This window comes from Manis pentadactyla, chromosome 2, assembly GCF_030020395.1.
Source record: "Manis pentadactyla isolate mManPen7 chromosome 2, mManPen7.hap1, whole genome shotgun sequence".
NCBI lineage: Eukaryota > Metazoa > Chordata > Mammalia > Pholidota > Manidae > Manis > Manis pentadactyla.
In genome coordinates, this window is record NC_080020.1 from 102,924,760 (window position 1) to 102,948,900 (window position 24,141).

Consider the following 24,141-nt stretch of genomic DNA (forward strand, 5'->3'; position numbering starts at 1 on the left):
TCCTTTTGGGAACAGTGAAAAATGAGATGGTATGCATTATCTAGTCTTTCTTTGTATTCTGCCATGGTCATTGGGGTTGGTCACAGTATGAATTTCCTTGGCCTCTCCTCTGAATCATATTTGTCATCAATGAAGCCCAGGAATTAATATTTGAAAACTTCCCATAGATCCATTCGTGTAGCCACATAAGCACTTGCCCGTGGCCCAGCCTCGTGAAATGCTGCTCTTCTCTAGTGATCATTATGAGCTTATTAATTTAGCTCATATTTGTCTCTGCCACTAACCACCAACTGATTTTATCTTACATATGCCTCCCATTTAGCCTCTCAAGAAAGAATCAGATCACAAATGATCAGATTCTTAGACACAATCTTTAAAAACAGTCTATTCATAAATTTGTATTTATAGGTATATATGTATATATGTATGTGTATATGCTCACATACAATGGCATCTACACACACACACACGAACACCTATTTACACAATTGTACAGGAGCAAATATATTTTTCCAACTTATCTTCTCAGTCCCAGCTCTTGACCTTCCTTTTTCAGTACTTCTGCTCTTTTTCTGTCCTATTTGAACTTGCAGGTCCTAATCAACTATTTATTAAACACAATGGTTCTCTCTTGTCTTTGCCAAAAGAAGGGCTGTACCTGGAGAGAGCTAGATTTACTGCTCAGTATACTTTTTGTTGTCTCACGTTTATTGACATATTACAGTATAGCAGAAAGATTCAAATGACTCCATGTAGTGTTTTGAAATCCATTTCAACTGTGGGCTGAGCAACCTGCAGTTAAGACAGACTGCCAAAGCTGAAAAGCTTCAGCATTTCCTGAGTGTCAGAATCTACTTCAGTTCTCTTGATCCTGGGCTGAGATCAGATATAATTATCTGATGAGGCTGATGAGACATAAATATCTTTCCTTTTTCTCTCCTTTTTCTGCAGCATGATGGAGATACCTCTCATGAGGCCACTCTGAACCCTCCTCATTAAATGTGTGACATACTCTGCTATCTTTCCTTGTAAATTCTTGCTAGGAATAATGGAAATCTCTTTGCACATGTACGTTCATGCAGAAGCTGTTACCCAGGCATATGAAGTACTTTTCTATGAAGACCCAGGCCACTTTCTTCATATTTTTTGGTTCAAATGCTGCCCGCATTGGTGGGTTCCTAGTTAAAGAGCTTGGTCTGCTTTTGTTAATTCATTTCCTACTGCATTATTCTTTTGTAGGAGCTGTATTTACCTGCAAGATGTGCCAACACGTGAAAAAAAATGTCTTTTTAATCAGAAAACAGAGATTGAACCTTCCCAATGAGATCACAAATGTAGCAATAATATATCTGATGGATGCTGTTGCAAGTTTTAGAGTAACAAGACCAGGTATACACTAGAAGCAAAAGCACTGAGATCAAAGGTTTAATGGAATTCACTGGTGAAAATCAAAAGTTAATGTCAGCATTGAGTTCATTGTTCGCAGCATAGTGGACTTTGATCCTGTTAGGATCTTTATACTTTGACATCAGAAGATAATTTTAACTTGGCATTGTGTCACACATTGTGGGTAATTTTTGAACAGTATTATAAAGAGCCTATACTATGTCTTTTTACTACCTAAGATTAGATCTGTGTACAGTGTACAATGTGATATAAATGCTGAACTTAGAAGAAGCAGAGATAAGAAGGTCTGAGTCATTATGCATTAAGCTTGAGACCCATTGCTGTAGGAAAATCATGGTGGTCCTATTCCTTTGTCAATAAACCATGAGGACAGTCAGTGGGGATTTATTTTCTTTAAGCTGAAAAAATGAATTAAAATGGAATAGCTTCTTTTTTGGCTCCCAGACATTGTCATATCTGTATATAACATGGAATTGCAGAAACTTCTTGTTACTACAAAGAAAGTTAGATTAAAGAGCCATGCTCAGGATGGCAGAGAGGAAAGGGGAAGGACCATTGTCTCAATGAGCCAATTGTATTGTCAAGTCACTGAATTAACAAAACCTTTACTTCCTTCTCACTCCTTATTATTTAAGACAACAAATCTCACTATTTTAAACTGTCCTACCTGTTACTTGCAGTCAAAGGCTTTGTAACAAATACGCATAGATGAGTGGAATAAAATATCTCCAGTGCTATGGATTTGATACTGGGTGGAATTCTTCCCTGACCCAGGCATTTAGAGGTGTTTATTAGCAATGAGAAGAGCTAAAGATCTGGTGGATAGATTAGGAAGGCAGTAAGAACCATTAGTGGTTAAGATCTATGTGTCAGGGAAGAACCTTAACCTTATAGATGTCAAGACTCCAAAGAGGATGACTAAGCAAAGAAGCAAGATGGCTTGGCACAAATTCAGAGGTGCTGAAAATAGACAATGAGTCTCAATAGATCAATATACTTATCTGTTTATTGCTCACAGCACAACAAACACCAAAAGCATCAGTACTGTGGCCCTGGTTCTCCATCATGACATGGTTCCCCACAGAGGATGGCACAGGCCACATAAGGGCCTCACACTCAGAAGGCTGCACGGTAGTCAAGGAATGCCAACAGTATGTCACAGCACCTATTGTGGCAGGCTATAAGCAAGCCAACCAATCTCCCTTGGAGAGCAAGCTCTCACATTCTCACATGATGGTCATTCTGTGGTTGCCGTGACTCATTTAGTGGCTTATGTGACTAGCTACAGGAATGGCTCGGGGTCAGAGGATGGTGAGGCTTGCACTATGGCATACTCAGCAAAGATGTGTTGAGAGACTTGGGGCCAGTGGTCTAATGCATGCTCCTAAAAGTTTGCTTAGAGTCAGATTTCCTGGATTAAAGGAAGTGTGCCATTTATTTATATAATTTACTGGCTGTATGTACTTGGGAAATGTATTCCACCTCTTCATTTCCACATTTGAAATTGTGAAATTTTAATACCATCTTGTCCATGGGTTTCTTTAAAATACAACCTTGCATACAGTAAATATATACTAAATAAAAGTTCATTTTTACTATAATTCAGTGCAGTTATATTTTCAGGTTGCTGGAGGAAAGAATGAACATGATTAAAATAAAAAATGGCAATTGAGCTTCTGCAAGAGGTCAACTAAAGTATATATATGAAGAGTTGGCTTGGACAAAATAAATCAAGTTTTGAAAAAAGAAATAAGTTTTAATGAGGAAAGGGAAGATGAAAAATGTCCCCAAATTGACATAACTCCCAGAGTCCATATAGATAGATAATTTGTAATTTCAACGAACTTGCTTCTTTCAGTAGAGATAATGCCTATGTCCATCTAATTTCTTTTATTTGAAGCTGTTTTACCTTTTTATTCAGAAGATTGAGCATTTTCTTTTATGTGGTATTTCTGATTGTTACTCAAAAGATCAATAGCTCTAATTCAAAAATTGATACTGACTTGTAGAAATTTGATACTGACTTGTAGAAATATCAGTAAAGGACACAATCAGTTATAGTCCTAAAATTGTAAACACTTATTTCCTTCTCAAAAATGTTTGAACTGTTATATATAATATTGATACTCTGGTCATCTTACTATTAATACTAATGACAATAATGTAACAATACTAGGTTACAGCTATTGAGTGCTTACTCTGTACCTGGCATTGTTTTCAGTTTTAAGTACTATGTGCAGACTAATTCATTCAATTTTCAAACTACCACATAAGCAAATGCTATTATTACCTCATTTTATAGATGAGGAAATTAAGTAAATTTTTCAAGGTCATTTTACTAGTAAATGTCCAGAATATGACAAAGACACTGGACTCTAGAATACACATATTTATCCATCATCTAAGAAGGACAAAATCTGATATCATGTCAAGTGAGGAGATTATTTTCCCCCAAAATGTAATCCATATTTTGATGTATATACTATAGTTACTTACGTATAGGTTTTTCATGATCAGTAAACAAATCCTTAATGAGTGAATCATTGTGAATAGCCTTTCCCAAATTTACTACTAGAGCTCCAGTGACCTGTTGACCTGGAACTCTGGTGTCAAAAGTTCTTGCTGATCTTTAACCATGCACATCTTATAGATTCTCAGTCTGGTAAAGGGACTTTATTTTCTGCCTTGATAGATTTATGGATTTATTTATTGTAAATTACTCACTAGAGAGAGACATTTCATTGTAAAGCAACCCTGGTATTATTGATTCAGTAAAATGAGGGTGTCATCATTAAACAAATCTTCCCGAATACCCATGCTATTAAAACTAATTGACCATGTCTCTTCTTTAAGGTTAGCTGGGCATTTAATATACGGACACAGAAAGGTTTTATCTGGCATTTCTACTCCATTCTCGTGATATCTCAGGATAACACCTCTTACTCAAGGTTTCATGGAAGTTTTCCCCATCTGTGGATAAAAGGGAAATCACACAGAAATGCTAAACACAACTATGACTATTAAAATTATTTTCACTTTAATATATCCATTATCTATATAAATTTTGTACTTACCAAACTACTAGGACTCTGATTTTTAAGAAAGAAACACCATTATTTTGTTTATAGTGTTTCTTATGGGGACATTTTAGAATTTTCTTTTCAGTGCTTTTCTCCATTAACTGTATTAATTCTTTTATTTGACGAATGATTGAGAAAGGGCTGGTCTCCTTGTTCTCGATTGCTTCTTCAGATAATTATTTCCCAACTCACCTATTAAAACTAAAGTAAAAATAAACCACTGTTGGGGCTAGTGCTCTATAGCTGGATCACTCACTATCTTTTTATAGGGTGTAAACTTTGGCTCACAGTTTTCTCTATTATCTCTAGACATGTCAATATCCACATGACTGACTTACCCAATTCCCTGATTTCTATGTTTCTTGATTTGTTTCACTCTACTTCATCCACACTACCAAAGTCACATGCTAAACACTATTATCACCAGAAACTACTCCACCATTCCAGATCATTGAAAAAAAGCATGAGATTCCCTGATAAAGTTATTCCAGCTTGAGCACTCACCTATTCCAACTGGGACTTTTTCTTGCCTTCTTGGGGACTCTTCTTATTATCAAGCTAGTGCCCTTCTCTTTTTATCTTCATTCATATCCATCTTAGACCCCATGACCTACCATTCCTGTTATGATCTTAATTCTTTATCTTATATTATTAATTGGGCAAAACCCCAACCCTGGGTGAAAAAAATATTCATTTGCTCTCTATTATCTTGTAGCTCGTTATTGCTTGTGAATGCATTAGTGTAGATTAGAATAGATAGTACTACTGTTAATTTATGATTACCAGTCTCAGATGCCCTTTAATCAGTACATAAATGCTACTGTTTCTCCAGCTGACTCACTCTCCTGGTTCTCATAGCAAAAACTATTTGAAAACTTCTTCACTCTCTTCAGAACACTGAATCTGCCATTCCACTGCAATTACTCAACAATGGCCATGCTTTCTTTATCACAGAGAAAACAGAAAGCAAGAGATAAAAATTCACTCAAATGTTTGATTTTTGGATGACTGCATGCATTTTCTCCTTATCCCCTAATTTAAGAGAAGTTGTTTATCTTCTCTCTATGGCCAGTATTTCCATCATTGCTCTGGATCTCATACATTCTAAATCTCTCAAAGTTTAAGAAAGATAATGATTTGGAAACCACCTCTGCCCTCATTCTGTGTGAGGAGAGGCTTGGAGGCCTGAAAGAGAAGGAGTTGTTTACACTAGTGTGGTAGGCCCTATACTGTGTTACCCAGAAAAAACATAAATAATTCATTTGAAAATAAAATTTCATGTGATTGTACCACAAAGGTTGAGATACAAGTCATGCTCAAAGAAAGAATATATTCTACTTAAATGAAATTGGACTTTTTTGTCACTGAAATAACATTCATATATTCCTGGTCAAGATGGACTTGATTTTTAGGTAAACAAATGAAAGATTTAGTCATAGCTCTCCCTGAGAGGGAAGTAAGCTAGAATGGGAGCACCTACATTTATCCTCATTCCTGGGCCCACAGGCCATAACACTTCCTATTTAGAATCAAGACAAGTAAAGAGAAGTCTTCAGATCATCTTGGCTAAGTTGAAATACTTTACGATGTAAAGCACGAAAAGAGACCAAGGTTGAATGCAAGAATGGTGGAGGAAGAAACACAAAATTTTTTAGGGAAAAATGTATTACAGAATAAATTAAAGAAATATGTATTTTTGTAGGCAGGTGATGGAGCAGGTGATGGTAAGTCCAACTCTGTGAATCAGGAGGGAAGAGAACGAGTCAAAGGGGATTTCTCTGTGTTCTCCATGCTGTCTGTATTCTGCTGAGAACACTAGCAAGTTCAATGAATTCACTGAAGAATTTGATTTGGTACCTGATCACTTATGATGTATTAAGTCTGGAGAAGATTAGCCTAATAAGAATTTAGGAATGGGGTTGTGATTGAATCCTAACCATCTTGAGGGGGCTCTGGTGGCAACAGAGGAAACGCTTACTTGGCTTAACTGAGAACTACTACACAATTTTTACTGTTCATCACAGTTATAAGGAGACCTAAGTGCCATGAACATCAGAGAAATCCCTTAGAGAGCAAAAACAGTAAGAGCAAATTCCCTGCCTCTTCCCACACTTACTACCACCAAACACCACTATCAAAGATTAGCATGAAACTCCTTAGGACATAAAAGAGGGCCCTGTTGTACCTGAGCTCTCTTAAATTACTTATTTCACACATCTTTCGGTGTACCAAAATCTTCTCAACTCAACTCTCTTAACCTCCTAAGACAGGAACAGCTGCAACAAAATCAAGCCCTCTGGCTACCATTACATCTCGGCTCTTAAATTATGACATTTAACAGAAGAATGGAGTAGTTGTTCCCACTCACTTTCCATATCTCACATTTATTTATTCCTCAATTCACTCAAATTTGGCTTTCCTCCATCCTCATCATACTCCTGATACAGTTTATCTGATCTTACTATCAGTCAGAATCAAGTGTTTTCTCAGTTCTCATAATACTTGGTCTTCTGATGGCATTAAAATGGTTTTTCCATTTTTCCCTCTTTGTCCATTTCTTCTCAGTGTTCTTTCCACTTCAACCTTTTCTATATGGTTCTTAAATGTTGGAATTCCTCAGGGCTTACTAATTTTCACCCTCTCTCATGTTCTATTTTCTTTTTAGAATATCTCATCCATATCTACCTCTTCAATGACTGTTTGGGACAATGATTCTGAAATTTCTATTTCTGGTTCTGAGTTCTCTGAATTCCAGACCTACCCAACTGGCTATCTATACCTTCACTTGTGTATTTCAAAGGCACCTTCTCTGCATGATATAACTGAACCCATGGCTTTCTTTCCAAACGATGCCATCTTCCAGTGTTTCCATGTAGAGGAAATAACACAGTGATTCTGAAAATTTATATTCATAGTTTGTGATGATACATATTTGAATTATCTTTAGGGAAGAATTCTTTGAAAGAAAAATTTATAAATGGAAAGATTTTCTAGAATGAGTGTTCTCATTTCAATAAAATGGCCTCTCAACTGTTGTTGCGGAATATTCTGGGCACTTGAGTTAAAGGAATTTCATTTTGCTCATAATGTATTGTTGCCATGTTCATTTAAAAAAGATTTATAACATGTGTTGTCAGAAAAAAAGTTATTTTTCTGAAGTCATACAATTGTGTAAGTGAAGGACATTTCATTTAATTTTTTTTTAATTGAAGTATAATTTATATACAATATTATATTGGTTTCAAGTATACAACATAGTGATTCAACAGTTATATACATAATTAAATATTTACCCCAATTAGTGTAGTTACTATCTGTCAACATAGGAAGATGTTACAGAACTATTGACTATATTCTCTATGCTGTACTTTCATCTCTTTTACTAATTTATATTATGATTAGATTTTGTGCCTCTTTACCCCCTTCATCTATTTTACCCACCCATTTCACTCCTCCCCCATGGTAACCACCAGTCCCATCTGAGTGTCTATGAGTCTATTGCAATATTTCATTTTGTTTTGGTTTGGTTTTGGATTGAACATGTAAGTGAAATCATATGGTATTCGTCTTTACCTGGTTTATTTTCACTTAGCATAATACCCTCTAAGTCCATTCATGTTGTCACAGATAGCAGAATTTCTTTCTTTTTTATAGCTGAATAATATTCCATTGTGTATATGTACCACATCTTCTTTATCCATTCATTTATTGATGGACACATTGGTTGCCTCTAATTCTTGGCTATTGTAAATAATACATCAGTTAACATATGGGTAGGACATTTTCATTTTGAATGAAATTCTTATAATAGGAATTGTTATAATTAAAAAGCATAAGCAGTTGTTTTAAAAAATACATAGCATGTTATACCATTTTGTCTAAAAATAATTTTTAGTAAAATTGAAGGAGATGAAAAGTTGTTACTGTTTTGGATATTGCATTTTGGATCATATTAATAATATAATCTCTACAATTAAGATTAAGAAAGATGTTCCATTAACTTTAATTAAGTAAACCTGCCTGTGGATTGCCTTTTGAAAAAAAAATACTTCAGAATGTTATGCCACCCTTCAAATTACTGGCACAGACAGAGGTGTGAGGTCATTCCTTAGACTTTTTCATTGCACCCAAACTGCAAGGGAAATGGAAGCATGATAAGAATGAGCTTCATTTGCCCATTTTGAGCTTAATAAGGCACTTTTGCACAGACACTTAGGGCTCTTTTGTAGCTGCACTAGTTCTAATTAATGCTTGCCACCTATCATCCCTGATCTTAAGAATGAAACCAAGAGAATCCCCTCAGGGGGAGGAAAATGATTGTTTTTAATCTTTCTGAAAGATTTAATATGTTCTTTGTAAAGTAATATGAAATGATTGAAAAAAGTCTATGTTTTTCATAAATATGCTCTCATTCATGTTATGCTTGTTGAATAATTAACAGATATAAATGAACGTTTCTATGTATGATGCAAACATTATGGGCAAGCCCCATTTTAATTTCATACTTGATGCTTCAGCTTATGCTATGTTTTTAGTTAGTGCTGGCCTATTAAGCTGCTAATTTATCTACTGTTGTGAAGGCCTCTGGAAATGCTGCTCCATAAATAATAGAGCAGTGATCCATAACCACCTCCCATGTAACAGCATTGAGTCCACTGCAGCTAATAGGAACGAACTGCCGGTTGCTAGGTGCCAAAATGCTGCTTGCCTATTTAGGAAGTGATATAGTTTTGTCTCCCTGCTAAGATGACAAAACTGTAATTAGAGATTAATCAAGAGCTACATTAGTGCCACAGTTTCCTGCAGTCTGACTTTTGTTGCCCACCAGTAGTTAAGTGCATCTGCCTGTATTTACCAGTTCTCTGGAGATTTAGAAATTTATTGTCATATTTACGGGAACAGCTGCCTGCCAGTTGTCAAATCATAAAGAACTAACTCAAGAGAATGCATATAATTAACTACTCTGTCTTCAGTCTATTTATTTTTAAAATGAGGTTTCATTTTAAAAGATTAAATAACATTATATAACCAGCTACTTTTTTTGTTCTTGGATTTTGTTATTTTTCATTAAAACATTTCCACCAACTATTCAGTAATTTGTACTGAATAAATAAAGATCAATTCAGCTATTGGAAGGGAGACAAATATATGCTGGTAGCAAAGAAAACTTGGATCTTGTGATTATTCTAGGAGCTAGGATGATGATGTGTGTTAACATCACTTAAAGATCTATGTTACTATGGATTTCCTAAGAAAAATACAAATTATTGTGGAACTGATTTTTATTTAAGTTTCCCTGGCTATTCCTTTCAAATTTTTGCTATATCTACTTTGGGGTAAATGATTCCTTCTTTCTATTTATACATGTTGCATTTTTATTCTTTAAAATATTATAATATTTGGGGCATGTTAATCATAAGCATTTTTCTTTGTTGAAAACCAGATAACTCCTAGATAATCGAATCTTTGGTTTAGTTGATTACTATAATAAATATAGTGTCAAAATTAAGACTATTGAAATATTTTAAATCTTAAATTGCAATGAATAATATGAAATAATGAATGTCATAGTAGTATTTTCCTCTTTATATTTATATGCAATTACCTTAAAACTTGAATTGGAATTAAATAGAATATGCATTTATTACTGCTTTAGTTGCAGAAAATAAATAGTTGTAAATGAAATCATTGGAAAATTATATTTTTATAAGTACATATGTTAGATACAATGCATGCGTTTAACTCATTTATAGCATGTGTATTATTTTGCATTTAAAGAAAATACACTTTTACTGCATTTTGATTCTTCTAGCTAACAGCAAAATTTTGGAGCAGTTTTGATTAATTCAAATACTAAGTCTGTTAATGCAAAACAATTGTAATTTGAACTTACAGGTCTTTGATCACATTTAAAACTAAAAGTCACTTCAAAATGAGTTGAGGTTTTATGCTCAGATTTTTTATTACAGCACTGTATTTCAAATGTAAAATACTCTTAGACATTCAATTCACTAATTTTGGATTCCATAGGAAAAAGTATAATTTTCTTAGGGTACTTGGCACTTTATTTACTCTTCCTCCCTAAAAGCAAGGAATACAAAAACTGTTACTGCTGTTATTGTCATTGCTCCTAAAAATATATATACATATACAAGTATGTATATGTATTTATATATTCAGATAAAAATTTGTCAGAAGTTTTGAAATTATAAATTGGTTACAGAACAATTTGTGCAAAAGCATGTTGAATTTATTCTGGAGTTTGCGGTTTTGATTTCTCTTCAGTCTAATGTGACAAACTTCTGTGTATTCGAGGAATACTGTTAATTAGAAGGAAAAGATGATATAGAAGACATGAAATGTAGAAAGAAATTCTGCATCTGTTAACTGAAAGAAACCTGCAGGGGCTGAACTGAGAGATTGAAATGGATCCCAGGCTCTCACTGTATTTTTGTCTGTAGTCAAGGGAATTCTCAGTGCACTAGAGCCAACTTTAATACTGGCAGTAGATAGAGTTGGTGATTTAAAAAAATCCAAGATTAGATTTTTGCTGATAATTTATACATACTGGATTATCGTACTATATAATTTTCAAAGAATATGAAATGAGATCAGTTTCTCTGGGTAAATACCAGAGACTTCATTGACAACTTCATAACACTTCCTGTAGCTAGCATAGGAAACACTGGTTTTGAATAAAAAAGAAAATCTCCTTCTTATGTGTTTAGCTACTTATAGGCATTTTTAAATCATGAATAGTATTCACTTCAAATAACTTCTTCAATTTTTAGTCACACTGCCACAGTATGTTAATACATACATACTTTAAAATGTAGGATGCTATAAAATGAAAACAGGATTAACTAGAATTTTATGGAAGGAAAGCATAAGAAAGCTCTTAAAAATAATTAATAGGAATTTTTCTCCCTCCACAATATGTTCCCTTCAATTGAAAATAAGGTTAAGACGTAGAGTTCTTCAATAATGCTAATTACAGGCAGATCAGTTCTAAGCTGAGGCCACAAATTTTTTCACATAACATGTCATTTTTGAAGCAGAAAAGCATTTTCTGCTTTTAGGAACAGGGAGTGCTTTAGCAGCTAATTGCCTGACATGGTTTCATTATTGTGTTATTACTCTTTAAGTTACTTAAGAAACATCAAAAATAACAATAAAACTCATTATTTTTATTTCAGGGAGGAATCTAATACAAATATTAAAAACTGCCAAGTGTCTATGAGCCTTGAACTATCAAAGTACAATGACTTAGGGTAGACTGAGGCTGACTATCCTATTCAACTTCAATGTACAAAGTACTTCATTAATTCATTTATTAGTGTTATGTGTTAAATTACTTATGTATTCATTTATTTATTAGTGTTATCAAAGCTATACCCAAGCAATGTGCTATACTTTAATGGATTAGACTGCATTCATCTGAGTCAAACATGACTTGGGATTGAGTGACATTTTGCCATATTTCTGTTATATGGTGTCAGGCAAATTAATTGTCTGTGCCTCAATTTTCCAATCTGAAAAAACATATAGAGAAAATAAAATTACATCACTGGGTGGTTTGAGGTTTATATATTTTAAAATTGAAATGCTTAAGGTGTATAGCCAAAGCAATCCTGAGAAGGAAGAATAAAGCAGGGGGAATTACGCTCCCTGACTTCAAGCTCTACTACAAAGCCACAGTAATCAAGACAATTTGGTACTGGCACAAGAACAGACCCATAGACCAGTGGAACAGAATAGAGTCCAGATATAAACCCAAGCATATATGGTCAATTAATATATGATAAAGGAGCCATGGATATACAATGAGGAAATGACATCCTCTTCAACAGCTGGTGTTGGCAAAAATGGACAGCTACATGTAAGAAAATGAAACTGGATTATTGTCTAACTCCATAGACAAAAGTAAACTCAAAATGGATTAAAGACCTGAATGTAAGTCATGAAATCATAAAACTCTTAGAAAAAAATGTAGGCAAAAAATATTTTGTACATAAACATGCGCAACTTCTTCATGAGCATATCTCCTTGGGCAAGGGAAACAAAAGGAAAAATGAACAACTGGGACTATATCAAAGTATAAAAGCTTCTGTACAGCAAAGGATACCATCAGTAGAACAAAAAGACATCCTACAGTATGGGAGAATATGTTCATAAATGACAGGTCCAATAAAGGGTTGACATCCAGAATACATAAAGAGCTCACACACCTCAACAAACCAAAAGCAAATAATCCAATAAAAAATTGGCACAGGATCTGAACAGACACTTCTCCAGAGAAGAAATTCAGATGGCCAACAGGCACATGAAAAGATGCTCCACATTGCTAATCATCAGGGAAATGCAAATTAAAACCACAATGAGATATCACCTTATACCAGTTAGGATGACCAACATAGAAAAGAATATGAACAACAAATGCTGGCAAGAATGTGAAGAAAGGGGAACCCTCCTACACTGCTGGTGGGAATGTAAAATAGTTCAACCATTGTCAAAAGCAGTATGGAGGTTCCTCAAAAAACTAAAAATAGAAATACCATTTGATCCAGGAATTCCACTTCTAGGAATTTACCCTAAGAATGCAGCAGCCCAGTTTGAAAAAGACAGATGCACCCCTATGTTTATCGCAGCACTATTTACAATAGCCAAGAATTGGAAGCAACCTAAGTGTCCATCAGTAGATGAATGGATAAAGAAGATGTGGTACATATACACAATGGAATATTATTCAGCCATAAGAAGAAAAATAATCCTACCATTTGCAGCAACATGGATGGAGCTAGAGGGTATTATGCTCAGTGAAATAAGCCAGGCAGAGAAAGACAAGTACCAAATGATTTCACTCATCTGTGGAGTATAAGAACAAAGCAAAAACTGAAGGAACAAAACAGCAGCAGACTCACAGATCCCATGAATGGACTAACAGTTACCAAAGGGAAAGGGACTGGGGAGAATGGGTGGGAAGGGAGGGATAAGAGGGAAAACGGGGCTTTACAATTTGCACACATAATGTAGCAAGGGGGGGACACAGGAAAGGCAGTATATACAGAGAAGACAAGTAACGACTCTATTGCATCTTACTACGCTGATGGACAGTGACTGTAATGGGGTATATGGGGGGGACTTGATAATAGGGGGAGTCTAGTAACCTGAAAAGCCACATGCAGGGAGAAAAGTTGACAAAAGTTTGTTCAAGTAATTGTGCATTAATGATATAAAAAAAGAGAAATGCTTAAGGTGCTTAGCACATGTAACCATTTCAAATAGCTATTTAGATATAGTCATTGTTATTACTCCTGAGACTGTCCTTAGAATTCACTTCTGAGATCAGGGTTCCGCCCAGAGCAGGGACCAGGAGGCTTTGAGTTGCTGGAGCTGAATGAAGCTCCAGGAAGAAAGGTGAGGGAGCTAGATGCAGATGGCCCAGGGAAAGCCCAGCTACCCAGGTGCTCAACGTCACCTTCACTTTCTTCCTTCTCTCATTGAGTTTCTTTCTCATTTCTGGGTCCTCTCTGCTGCCTGCTTCTTGGCTTTCCTGACTTAGTCATATGCAGCCAAGCAGGAGAAAGGAGCACTCCAGAAGTGCTCAGCCTGAGAACATTCCAGGCCCAGCCTCACTGAGAGGCAAGCTGGTGACCCGGACTCCAGCCTGCGGTGGCCCGAACTGCATTGCATAGCAAAGTACAGAGGACAGAGGTTCAAGGGCCACAGTGGTTTCTAGCCATGGAGGACAATTCACATAGAGAAGGAAGCACTTCCCCAAATGCGGCTTCAGTCAGTATTTCCAAGGCCTGTAAAAGCTTGTGGAAGTGCCCAGCTGAACATAAGAATCAAAAAAGAGGAGGAAAATAAAATTAGACTTGTGGATTGTGTGCTCTATCAAAAAGCACCTGAAAAGTCACATGCAGGTAGAAACGTTGACATCAGCAGATGACAGAGCAGCAAGGAACAGTAAGAGCTTCAGCAGCTGACCGGATGCTCCTGACTTGTGAAGCGTGGTCTTCGGAGCCCAGAGCCCTGTGTGTGACACACCACAGCACTCCCCTCTTTAGGGCAACCGATTTTATCAGTTTCTTGTTTATCATTCCAGACATGGTTTATGCATTTGTAAATATCCCCTCTCCCAACGCATGCACATACATATAGTATTGTAATAGTATGTACTGTTCTGCATATTGTTTTTCTAACTTAACAGTATTTATTTAATGTTTTTTCATGTCAGTACATAAGCAATTGTTTTGCTCCTTTTAATGGCTGCATGTAATTCAATATGAATGCAATGTGATTTATTAATTGGTCCCACATTGATGGGCAACTAGGTAGTTTTTAGCCAGCTTGTATTACAAACAATGCTGTGACTAATATTATTGTGCACACCATATTACACACACTGAAGTGTATCTATAGGATAAACACCTAGAAATAGAGCTGTTGGATCAAGTGCATTTAGTTTTGAAAGTTGTTGCCAAATTGCCTTTCATAGATTCTAACATGCTAATCCCAGCAGCAAGAAATGAATGTGCCAGGGCCCCCTTGACAATACTGGATACTATTAAGCTTTTTGATTTTTGTCAATATGGAGATGAAAAATAGCATCTCATTGTAGTTTTAAAGTGCATTTCTCTTTAAGAGTGACGTTTAGTCTTTCATATGTTTAATAGTCATTTGTATCTCATTTTGAAGCTGAGGTATCTAGCATATGATCTAGCCTTTGCACCCCAATTCCTGCCTTGCGGAACCCAGAACATACCTTTTATATCCCCCTACCTTTTTCAGTTTAGGTTTATTTTGACTGCAAGTAACATAAAACCCTGAGTCGACTGATTTTAACAATAGGAAAATCTCTTAGCTATGTGACCTCATGTCCTAGGCTAGGGTTAGTTAATTCAGCTGCTCACCAAAGTCACTGAGGTCCCTGGTCTTTCTATCTTTCTGACTAGATTACCATCCAACTAGACTGCCTTATGGTCAGAGAATGACTCCATCACAGCCAAACAATACAGCACTGAGATAAGACAGCATCCAGTGAAAATGAAGCACTATTTCTTACCATGAGTCTCTTATTCTCTTTTTTTTTTGCTAAGATAACAACTAAAAATGTGCCATTAGCTCCCCACCAAGATAATCCCTATTGACAATATAAAAAATGATAATAAAGTAAGACTTGTTTAAAGTTAAAAAATATGAACTATAGAAAGGTGTAAAATTAGAAGTAAATATTTCCTTCCTTAATAAAAGAAGGGGTTAATCTCAGTAGTAAAAGAATACCTTAATTGATGAGTATCACAGATATTGGGCTAGAAAAGTTTTATTATTTTCATAAATGCAAACAGGTATTTAATTTCAATATTCATTCACTTAAAAATGTTAATAGAAATAGGCTGAGTCTTCTTCACATTATAAAAAGTGCCTGATACTGGGGGAAAAAGAAAATGAAACAAATGCAGAAATGTACAGAGAAGTTGAGATGTATTTTCATTACCATTTTACAACTATCTCTGTTAATGATCTAATTGTACTTATATCAAGAACACACATACAAAAATGTAGAATGTACATGTTTATACAAAATTAAAATTATACAATTAGATAATTTGTTTTCTGATTAGCCTCTTTGTCCCATTTAACATATTTATTTACATCTATATACTTGTTCCTCTAGGATTCTACATTGATTCTGTGCACATAGAAACTCATCTCCCATTCCTAAATATAATCGATAGTCTGTTGTTTCTTCTAGATCTTTTGAATGATTTCAGTTTTTACATCTAATATTTTATGACTTTGTACATTATTCCTACTTAAGATATGTAAGAAAATCTGTCTTTTCTTTCCTAAATAACTCAATACTTCTAAAATCATTTAGAGAATAACTATTTCTACACTGCTTTGTTGTAACATATTTTATAGTAAAATATTATATAATGGAATCAATTTCTGATTTTTCAGTTCTCTATTGAGCCTCCTAATTCTTGCAACATGAATAAACTGTTTAGATTTTTGTTAGTAAATCTTTAAAACTTTAGAATCATTAATATGCTTCCTGAAATCATTGTATCTATTGAATCCCATTTATTCTTCCACAAGCTGTCTTTCAGTTCTCAAATAAATCCTACCAGTGTTTTGTTTGGAATTATGCAGAACTCAAGATGTAATTTGGAAAAAAATGGCCTTCCTTACAAAATCCAATCTTCCCATCAAGCAAAATAGTATGTTTCATCTCTCTATATAGTCATTTTTTAATGTCATTTAATATTGTTTTTAAAAATATTTTTCTGTGTGATTGGAAATTTGATCATATATTTTCTTGTTAAACCTCTTGATAACCCAATCATGTAGATATTATTATCAGCATTATATATATATGATAAAATTAGAAATCAAAGAGTTTAAGTAAATTATTCAACTTCTTTCTTCTAGATTTTTTGAATGATTTTAATTTTTACATCCAGTGTTTTAGTACATTTGTACATTATTTCTACCTAAGATATGTAAGAAAATCCAGCTTTTCTTTCCTAATTAACTCAGTACTTCTGCTATTCTGCTAGTGAGTAGCCAAGCCAGTTCTGACCTGAAGACGCCATGCTCATCCATCCTAGCTGTTGCCTCCCAGTTATTGCAGGTAATAACTTCTGAAGGAATTCTGATCCCCAAAATATAATTCAATACAATATAATGGTGATGGCATCAGTAAATTTTACAGTTTAACAGTCTCTTCACACCTTTTTGTATGAAAAGTGAACAGTTTTCTGAAAAACAATTATCATATGCATAATTATTTTAGTGGTTCATTATCTTAATCAGCTTTTTTACTTGATTCAACTTTATTGCAAGATTCCACAAAAAAGGCCGATAAGGAAGAAATGGGAAATAAACCTGCATTTTTAATCCCTGAAGTTTAAAAGGCATTCAACCTTAGATGCTCAGATCTCATCACTCTCCATGCACAGAGGATACAGAGTGTAGGAGGTTAAACGCTATTCCATAACAGGCGTGGCAAAACTCCACAAAAGCTAGGCAACCAGGGTAGCCTGTGAGGGTGACTCTTCTTAAATGTGTTGTTTACTGCTGTACAGGTGATTTTCAGCCATATAATTATTTTCATCAGGGCTTAATTTTAATTTGAGTTATTTTGTCTTCCAAAATTCTCTGCTCTCCAAATACACACCATTTATTAATATGTCCTTATATTCTTAGATAATCTCTGACTACCTTTTTCAGGATAAAATTAAGTGCAGTTCAGGATAAAACAATCACCGTAACACTTATTATCAGGTTTTCTCTTTTATGAATATGTATACCACATCTGGAAATTTAATTTCTCCAGGTCAAGTTTTGCAACATGAACATGTTCAAGTCCCAGATACTTTCTTTTACTAATGAATGAAAAAAAAAGGTGACTCTAGAAGCAATACATTGATTCAAACACATATTGCTGTTTCATGGCGTGATTACTTTTTGCATCATTAATATTTTATTCTTCAGCTTCTCCACTGCCTAAGCAAGCAGCTATTGATCTAGAATTTTACTTTGGGTAACTGAAATTCCAGTGATAAGTGACTTGCTCCTGAGTCTTTGTATGTATTTCTGAAGTGGTTTCAATTCTTTGTATTTGAATCATGCCACTGAGCAATGTTTTTCACTTTCGGTCATAAGAGGAAAAGTGGTATCTATGGCAACAGAAAAGTTGAAGTGTGATTCTTGACAGGGTTTTCATGTGACAGAAATGACAGCCATCTTTGTTAAGTAATAGTATGTTAAGATGCTATCTTTTGTGTCAAATTTACTGTGATATCTGAAATTGGGGAATTACAACTTTAAAGGAAAAGACAGCTCAGCAATTAAAGTGTGTATTATAGTGTTTTCAGACAGAGTTCTTGTGACCTTCCTTTTGGTTCAGTGTTTGATTTATAAAGCAGCATGGACTAGTGTTCCAAAATCATGATTAGTTAATTAAAAGATATCAGCATTGAGCCTGGACCAAATATGTTTCCCACAAAAGTGACTAAAATCGTATATGTGGATAATTATGGCTTCTTTCTTATCCAATGTGTTGTAAAAATGGAAAGTTCTAGTTATTCAAAAGTTGTGTTTGGCATAATTTAATTAATATCATTCAAGGTGGCTTCTTTTTTTCTTCCTCTTTTATTTTTATAAAAGAATGCCCACTCTCTTCTCAACACCCTCAACATACAAACACAGAAATGGACATGCAGACAGGCAGACACATCGCACACACACACCACCCTTCTTTTCTTAAGTTTAGGTTGAGTTTTTTTTTTTTTAATACTACGTGGTAGCATTAGCTACATTCACATTGTTGCACTTCCTCACCACTATCCATCCATAGACCTGTTTTCATCTTACAAAACTGAAACTCTGTACCTCTTTAAAACAGCTTCCCCTTCCCCTATCACCCCAGCTCTTGAAAAAACACCATTCTATCTTTTCTATTATAAATTTGACTATAGATATCTCACTTACATAAAATCACATAGTGCTTGTCCTTTTGTATCTTATTTCCCTTAGCATAATATTCTCAGATTGTATCTGTTCTGTAGCATGTGTCAGAAGTGCTTTCCTTTTTAAGGCTGAATAGTATTCCCCTATATAACTATATCACATTTTGTTTCTCTGTTCTTCCATGGGTGGACACTTAGTTTACTTTCACCTTTTGGCTATTGTGAGTAATGCAGCTATGAACATGGTTGTGTAAATATCTTCTCAAGACTCTACTTTAAATTCTTTTTTATATACCAAGTGTAATTGCTGAATCATTTAGTAATTCTAGTTTTTAATTTTTGCAGGAGGTGTTACACAGTTTTCCATTGTGACTACACCATTTTACATTCCCACAAGTGTTTCAGTTTCTCAGAGATTTTGCCAGCACTTGTTATTTTCTATACACAGCACACTTAAAAAGTATATCAGTATTTAATGGTAATGTAATGGAAAAATATGTGACCTCTGGTGTTAATGTGCCTAAGGTTCAAATTCCAGATCTTGAATTTACTGTGACACTGGGCAGCATTTAACTCCCTTGAACTTCAGTTTTGCTATCTGTAAATAAGAAAAATAATAGCACATACTTTTGGATATATTTTTTGTGAGAGGCAAGTGGGATACTGTATATAAAATGCTTCACAAAATGACTGTCATTTATTTACCCTTTGACACATGTTAGCTATAATTGTTATTAATTCCCCAACAACACAACTAGCTTATGTAATTATTATTAAGATGAATTTCAGAGAAGTTGAGTAACTAGCCCAATGACACTGAGTTAATAAATGGTGAAGTGGGATTCAAAAACAAAAACCATATCCTTGGTCAACTGTAATACACTGTCTCAGTTCTGTTAGTGAAGGCAAGCAAGGTATCTTAGTTCAGACTGTTTTAACGGAATAGCATAGACTGGGCAATTTAAACAATAAACATTTACTTGGCACAGTTCTGGAGTGTGGAAACACAAGTTCAAGATGCCAAGTGGCTGAGTTCTTGGCAAAGGCTCTTTTCCTGGCTTACAGATGGCTGCCGTCTCATTGCATCCTCACATGCTGAGGAGAGAGAGGGGGGAAGCAAATAAAGAGGGCAGAGACTATTTTCCTTTATAAGGACACTGGATTCCATCTTGGGGGCTGCCACCTCATAAGCTAATTACTTTGCTCAAAGTTCCCACCTCCAAATGCCCTCACATTAGGGCTTCATCATATGAAGTTTGAGGGGGCACACTCAGTCCATAGCACAAGAATATTAATGTATGAAGATCCCGGTTCCACATAACAGAAAACCAGAGAGAATGATTCCACCCCATTACATTCATCAAAATCCTTTCCTCCTCCATTACCATTGTCATGAGGACTCAAGAGTCATCCTTCTTTGACTTTTGAATTTCTTTCCCATTGTCCATTTCATTCTTTGTATTCAAATAAGTTCATCAAATGTTTTTTATTAATTATATTTTTGTGTGATGTCATCTTTTTATCACATCATTAGATTTTTTGGGACCAGAGTCATTTGATACAGTTCTTTCATCCTGGATTCCTTTATATTTAACAATATTATTGATCAATGTGTATTTAATAGTTTACCAGTAATAATATTTGACTAACCTTAATAAAACCTGGCTGCTTTTATAATATTTACATGTAATTTTTAAAAGGCCACATAGTAGAATGAATGTTTCTATTTAGAAAGAAAAGTTTTATAATCATCTTTTGTGTTTCCTCAAATTTACATTAGGAAAGACAAGTGTTATTATTTCACTGTTAAATAGACTTCTCAAATCTACAAGTGCCAAGTTAATTTAGTCATTTGCATTGGTAAGAGACCTAGCTTGCTTTCCTGAGACCTACTTCAATGTTCTATTCAGACTAAGTTGATGTCCATAATAAAGCTGTTCCCATTTTGCAATTTCAGAATTTTCTGCCGTTTTTCAATGTATTTATTACTTATATAGTTTCTGAAAGCTTACTTTGCTGTGTACTAAATACATATTTTTATTTATATATAATAAAAATATATTAATACATATTATTGTCATTTATAAAATAAATATATATTATTTTTCAGGCATATAACAGTGAATAGCTTCTAAGATTGGAAGAACCTGGATTGGTATGTTGGAATACCAATTTTGATAAATCTTAGCTACGTTATCTTTGAAAAGTATACTAAACTTTGGTAAATTTTATTTTGATTACATGAAAAATGAAAATAATCCTATCCCTAGAATTGTGAAAATTCAAAAAGATAGCATATAAAAAGATAACATATATAATACTCAGGGCAATACCTACAATGTAATAAGTTTAAAGTCAATTTTAGTTACCATAATTATAATTATGAATTATTTGTAGTGATGTTTCTCTATATCTAGATTTCTATCTCTGTAGGTTAGATTGTATTAGCATTTTGGGTTCTGATTCTCTAAGTGAACAATAGTAACTTTACTGAGAAAATTAATGACCGTAGTTTTGCCGCCATCCTGTTACTACTACTATTACACTATTACCACTGTTCCATTGTTTTATATGGTGAGGGCAACTCCGAGTATCCACACTTAGGCAGAGACAGTGTTTGGGAGAGAAACAAGTAAAAAGCTAGCATGGGAACCACTAAGGGAGAGAGGAGAGTTTCTGGCAGTTGAACCTAGCCCCTCATTCACTGAGTGCCACTGTAAGGTTAAGATCAGGCATAGCAAAAAACACAAATGGTGGAGCTCACTGAATGCTAAATGTGCAGGAAACAAAGTTTTATACTCATGAAATTAACAGTGGCTGAATTTGCTGAAAATATAAAATGCATGTCTCTCTTGAACTTTAGATACATAAATGATATAAAGGAGTTGTTATACTAGTTGATATATATAAAATCAAGGCAGAAACTGTGAATTCAGAAAATATATCAGCTTCTTAAAGATTACTTTCTAATGAATGTCTATACATCACTGATAATGTGCAATGGTACTTTTTTCATTAGGGGAAAGTATCCGAGTAAAGCAGGAAACCTCTATAAACTGACTTTTTAATATCGATAGGCCAAATAAACCCTCAAATAGTTCTATTCTAAAGAACGAAGATTGAAAATGTTATTACTAATGACAACATTTTACATCAAGAAACAGGAAATAATGGCTTAAGATGCAGAACTTAACTTTAGTCAGCTGAGTTCCACCAGTTCATAATAGATACCCTGATAGAACATCTAGAACATTAAATAATGACTCAACATAAGAAAAAAAAGGGTATACATTTTTACACATTCAGCCACACTAACATATATGAGATATAAAGATTCACATTTTATAACTGGTTGTAATATTTTCATGTTTAATGAAGTGTCAAATTCTATGTCAAAATTGCACAATTGATTTAATCACAAAATGCAAAACTTTCCTAATATACAGAGATTCTTAACTAATTGTTAAAAAGAACATTTAAAACTGAACTAGAGGCATATATATACTATTTTAAATACTCAGTGGAAATTAGGAAGAATTATTTTCAGCATCAAATTATCTTGTATTTTACTTCAATGACATAACATTTACATGCTACTGAGTTTTTGGCTATTCATATATTATTCTTCTAGGAAGAATGAAGAAGTCAAAACAAGTTTTTTAAAAGTGATTTTTAAAGTAAAAAAGTTCCGCTGGATTAGAGATGGACATTTGTATAGCTGTAACTTCAACAGTCACTTGGGATCAAACTCTAAATCCAAAAGGCAGCTGTATAGTACAGATGCACAATTTTGTTCTCCACAATTACCTTGATTGTAGATAATCTGATTTGGACTGCTGTGTTTGTGTGTCTGTATGTGTGTATATCTAATCTTATACGCGAGTTGATGCCTTTGGTGGCTGAATTAGGTCAAAATACAAAAGACAAAATTGCTAATAAGTAAGAAACATTATCAAGATTTTAAATCCACAATTGTACTCTATTTCCCCAAACCCAGAGCTTTGATGAAAATTGTTTATTGCATGGCTAAGTTCTTATCTAGAAGACATCTTCTGAGCTTTGAAGATTTTACCATAGTCTTAGAAATAAAAAATTGAGCAAATTGCAGTGCTTTTCTGTAATTTTGTAAAACAGGGTATTTCAAGATAAATTATACCAGTGGACTGTATCTGTCTTGTACCACAGAACACATGTAAAATACCTATAATTTAGTCATTTCAAGGCATGCATGAAAAAGGTAATAAACACAAACACAGACATCCTAGTTTGCAGACATGCAGACTTCACAAGTTAGAAAGATCTCAGGCTTACTAAATATCAAAGACAAAATCTACTGCACTCCAAACTACTGAAAATTGCCTTCAAATTTAAGGTACAATTTATTTCAAATGGGGTAAAGTTGTAGCTGGAAGCATTGAAGAAGACAGAGGTACATATAGGTTTATTATTTTATATTTACAATACAAACCTATGTACACATGCATGCAAACAATAATGGCCAAAACTATGCTCTTTACTATTTAGTTTGACAGTTTTAGTATTTAACTTATGTCAAAAACCTTTATTTAAAAGCTTATTTTGGCCTTCAAAACTTTCTGATTAACCTATTTTTCTCAATGTTTTTGTGGATGGTTGGAAATTTCTACTTAGAATAACATTTTGTTCATGATGTTAAATTATAAGATCATCTTTTTCCTTGTAGTAAATATTATGATAAAATGCTATTTTGTTAATAAAATACATATTTTTCTTTCATTTGATGAATAGTAATCTAGCTCTCATTTTCCTAAGAAATAAATGCACCTGAAGCAGAAAGATCATGCAAAAAAAAAAAATGTATATATGCAGTAAAACTGTAGCTGCAATATTTAGGTTTCACTTAACTTTCCCAATACAAGATACTAAAATAAAGATGACATTAAAGTATTCTTTTTCTTCTTTAAGAACGCAAATTTTCCCATGCTTACCTGCATCCAATTGTGACCCAGGGAATTAGTAGTATAAATACTAGTATTTTCCTCTCTATTTCAGCAACGGATACATCGGAATAGATGGAAAATTCTACAATTGTAATATGGTTACAATTTCAGTGGGAAACTTTACATGCATAAAACATTGAAATTGATCTCCAGAAAACAAATCTTTCCTCTTTTACCTATTCTAAAGACTGACAT

At 34.2% G+C, this 24,141-nt stretch overlaps 1 pseudogene; it reads right to left on the reverse strand.

The window, feature by feature from the left end:
- Positions 1-627: 627 nt before the first annotated feature.
- On the reverse strand, positions 628-1,168 carry LOC118919953 (40S ribosomal protein S17-like; annotated as a pseudogene).
- Between the last annotated feature and the right edge of the window lie 22,973 nt (positions 1,169-24,141).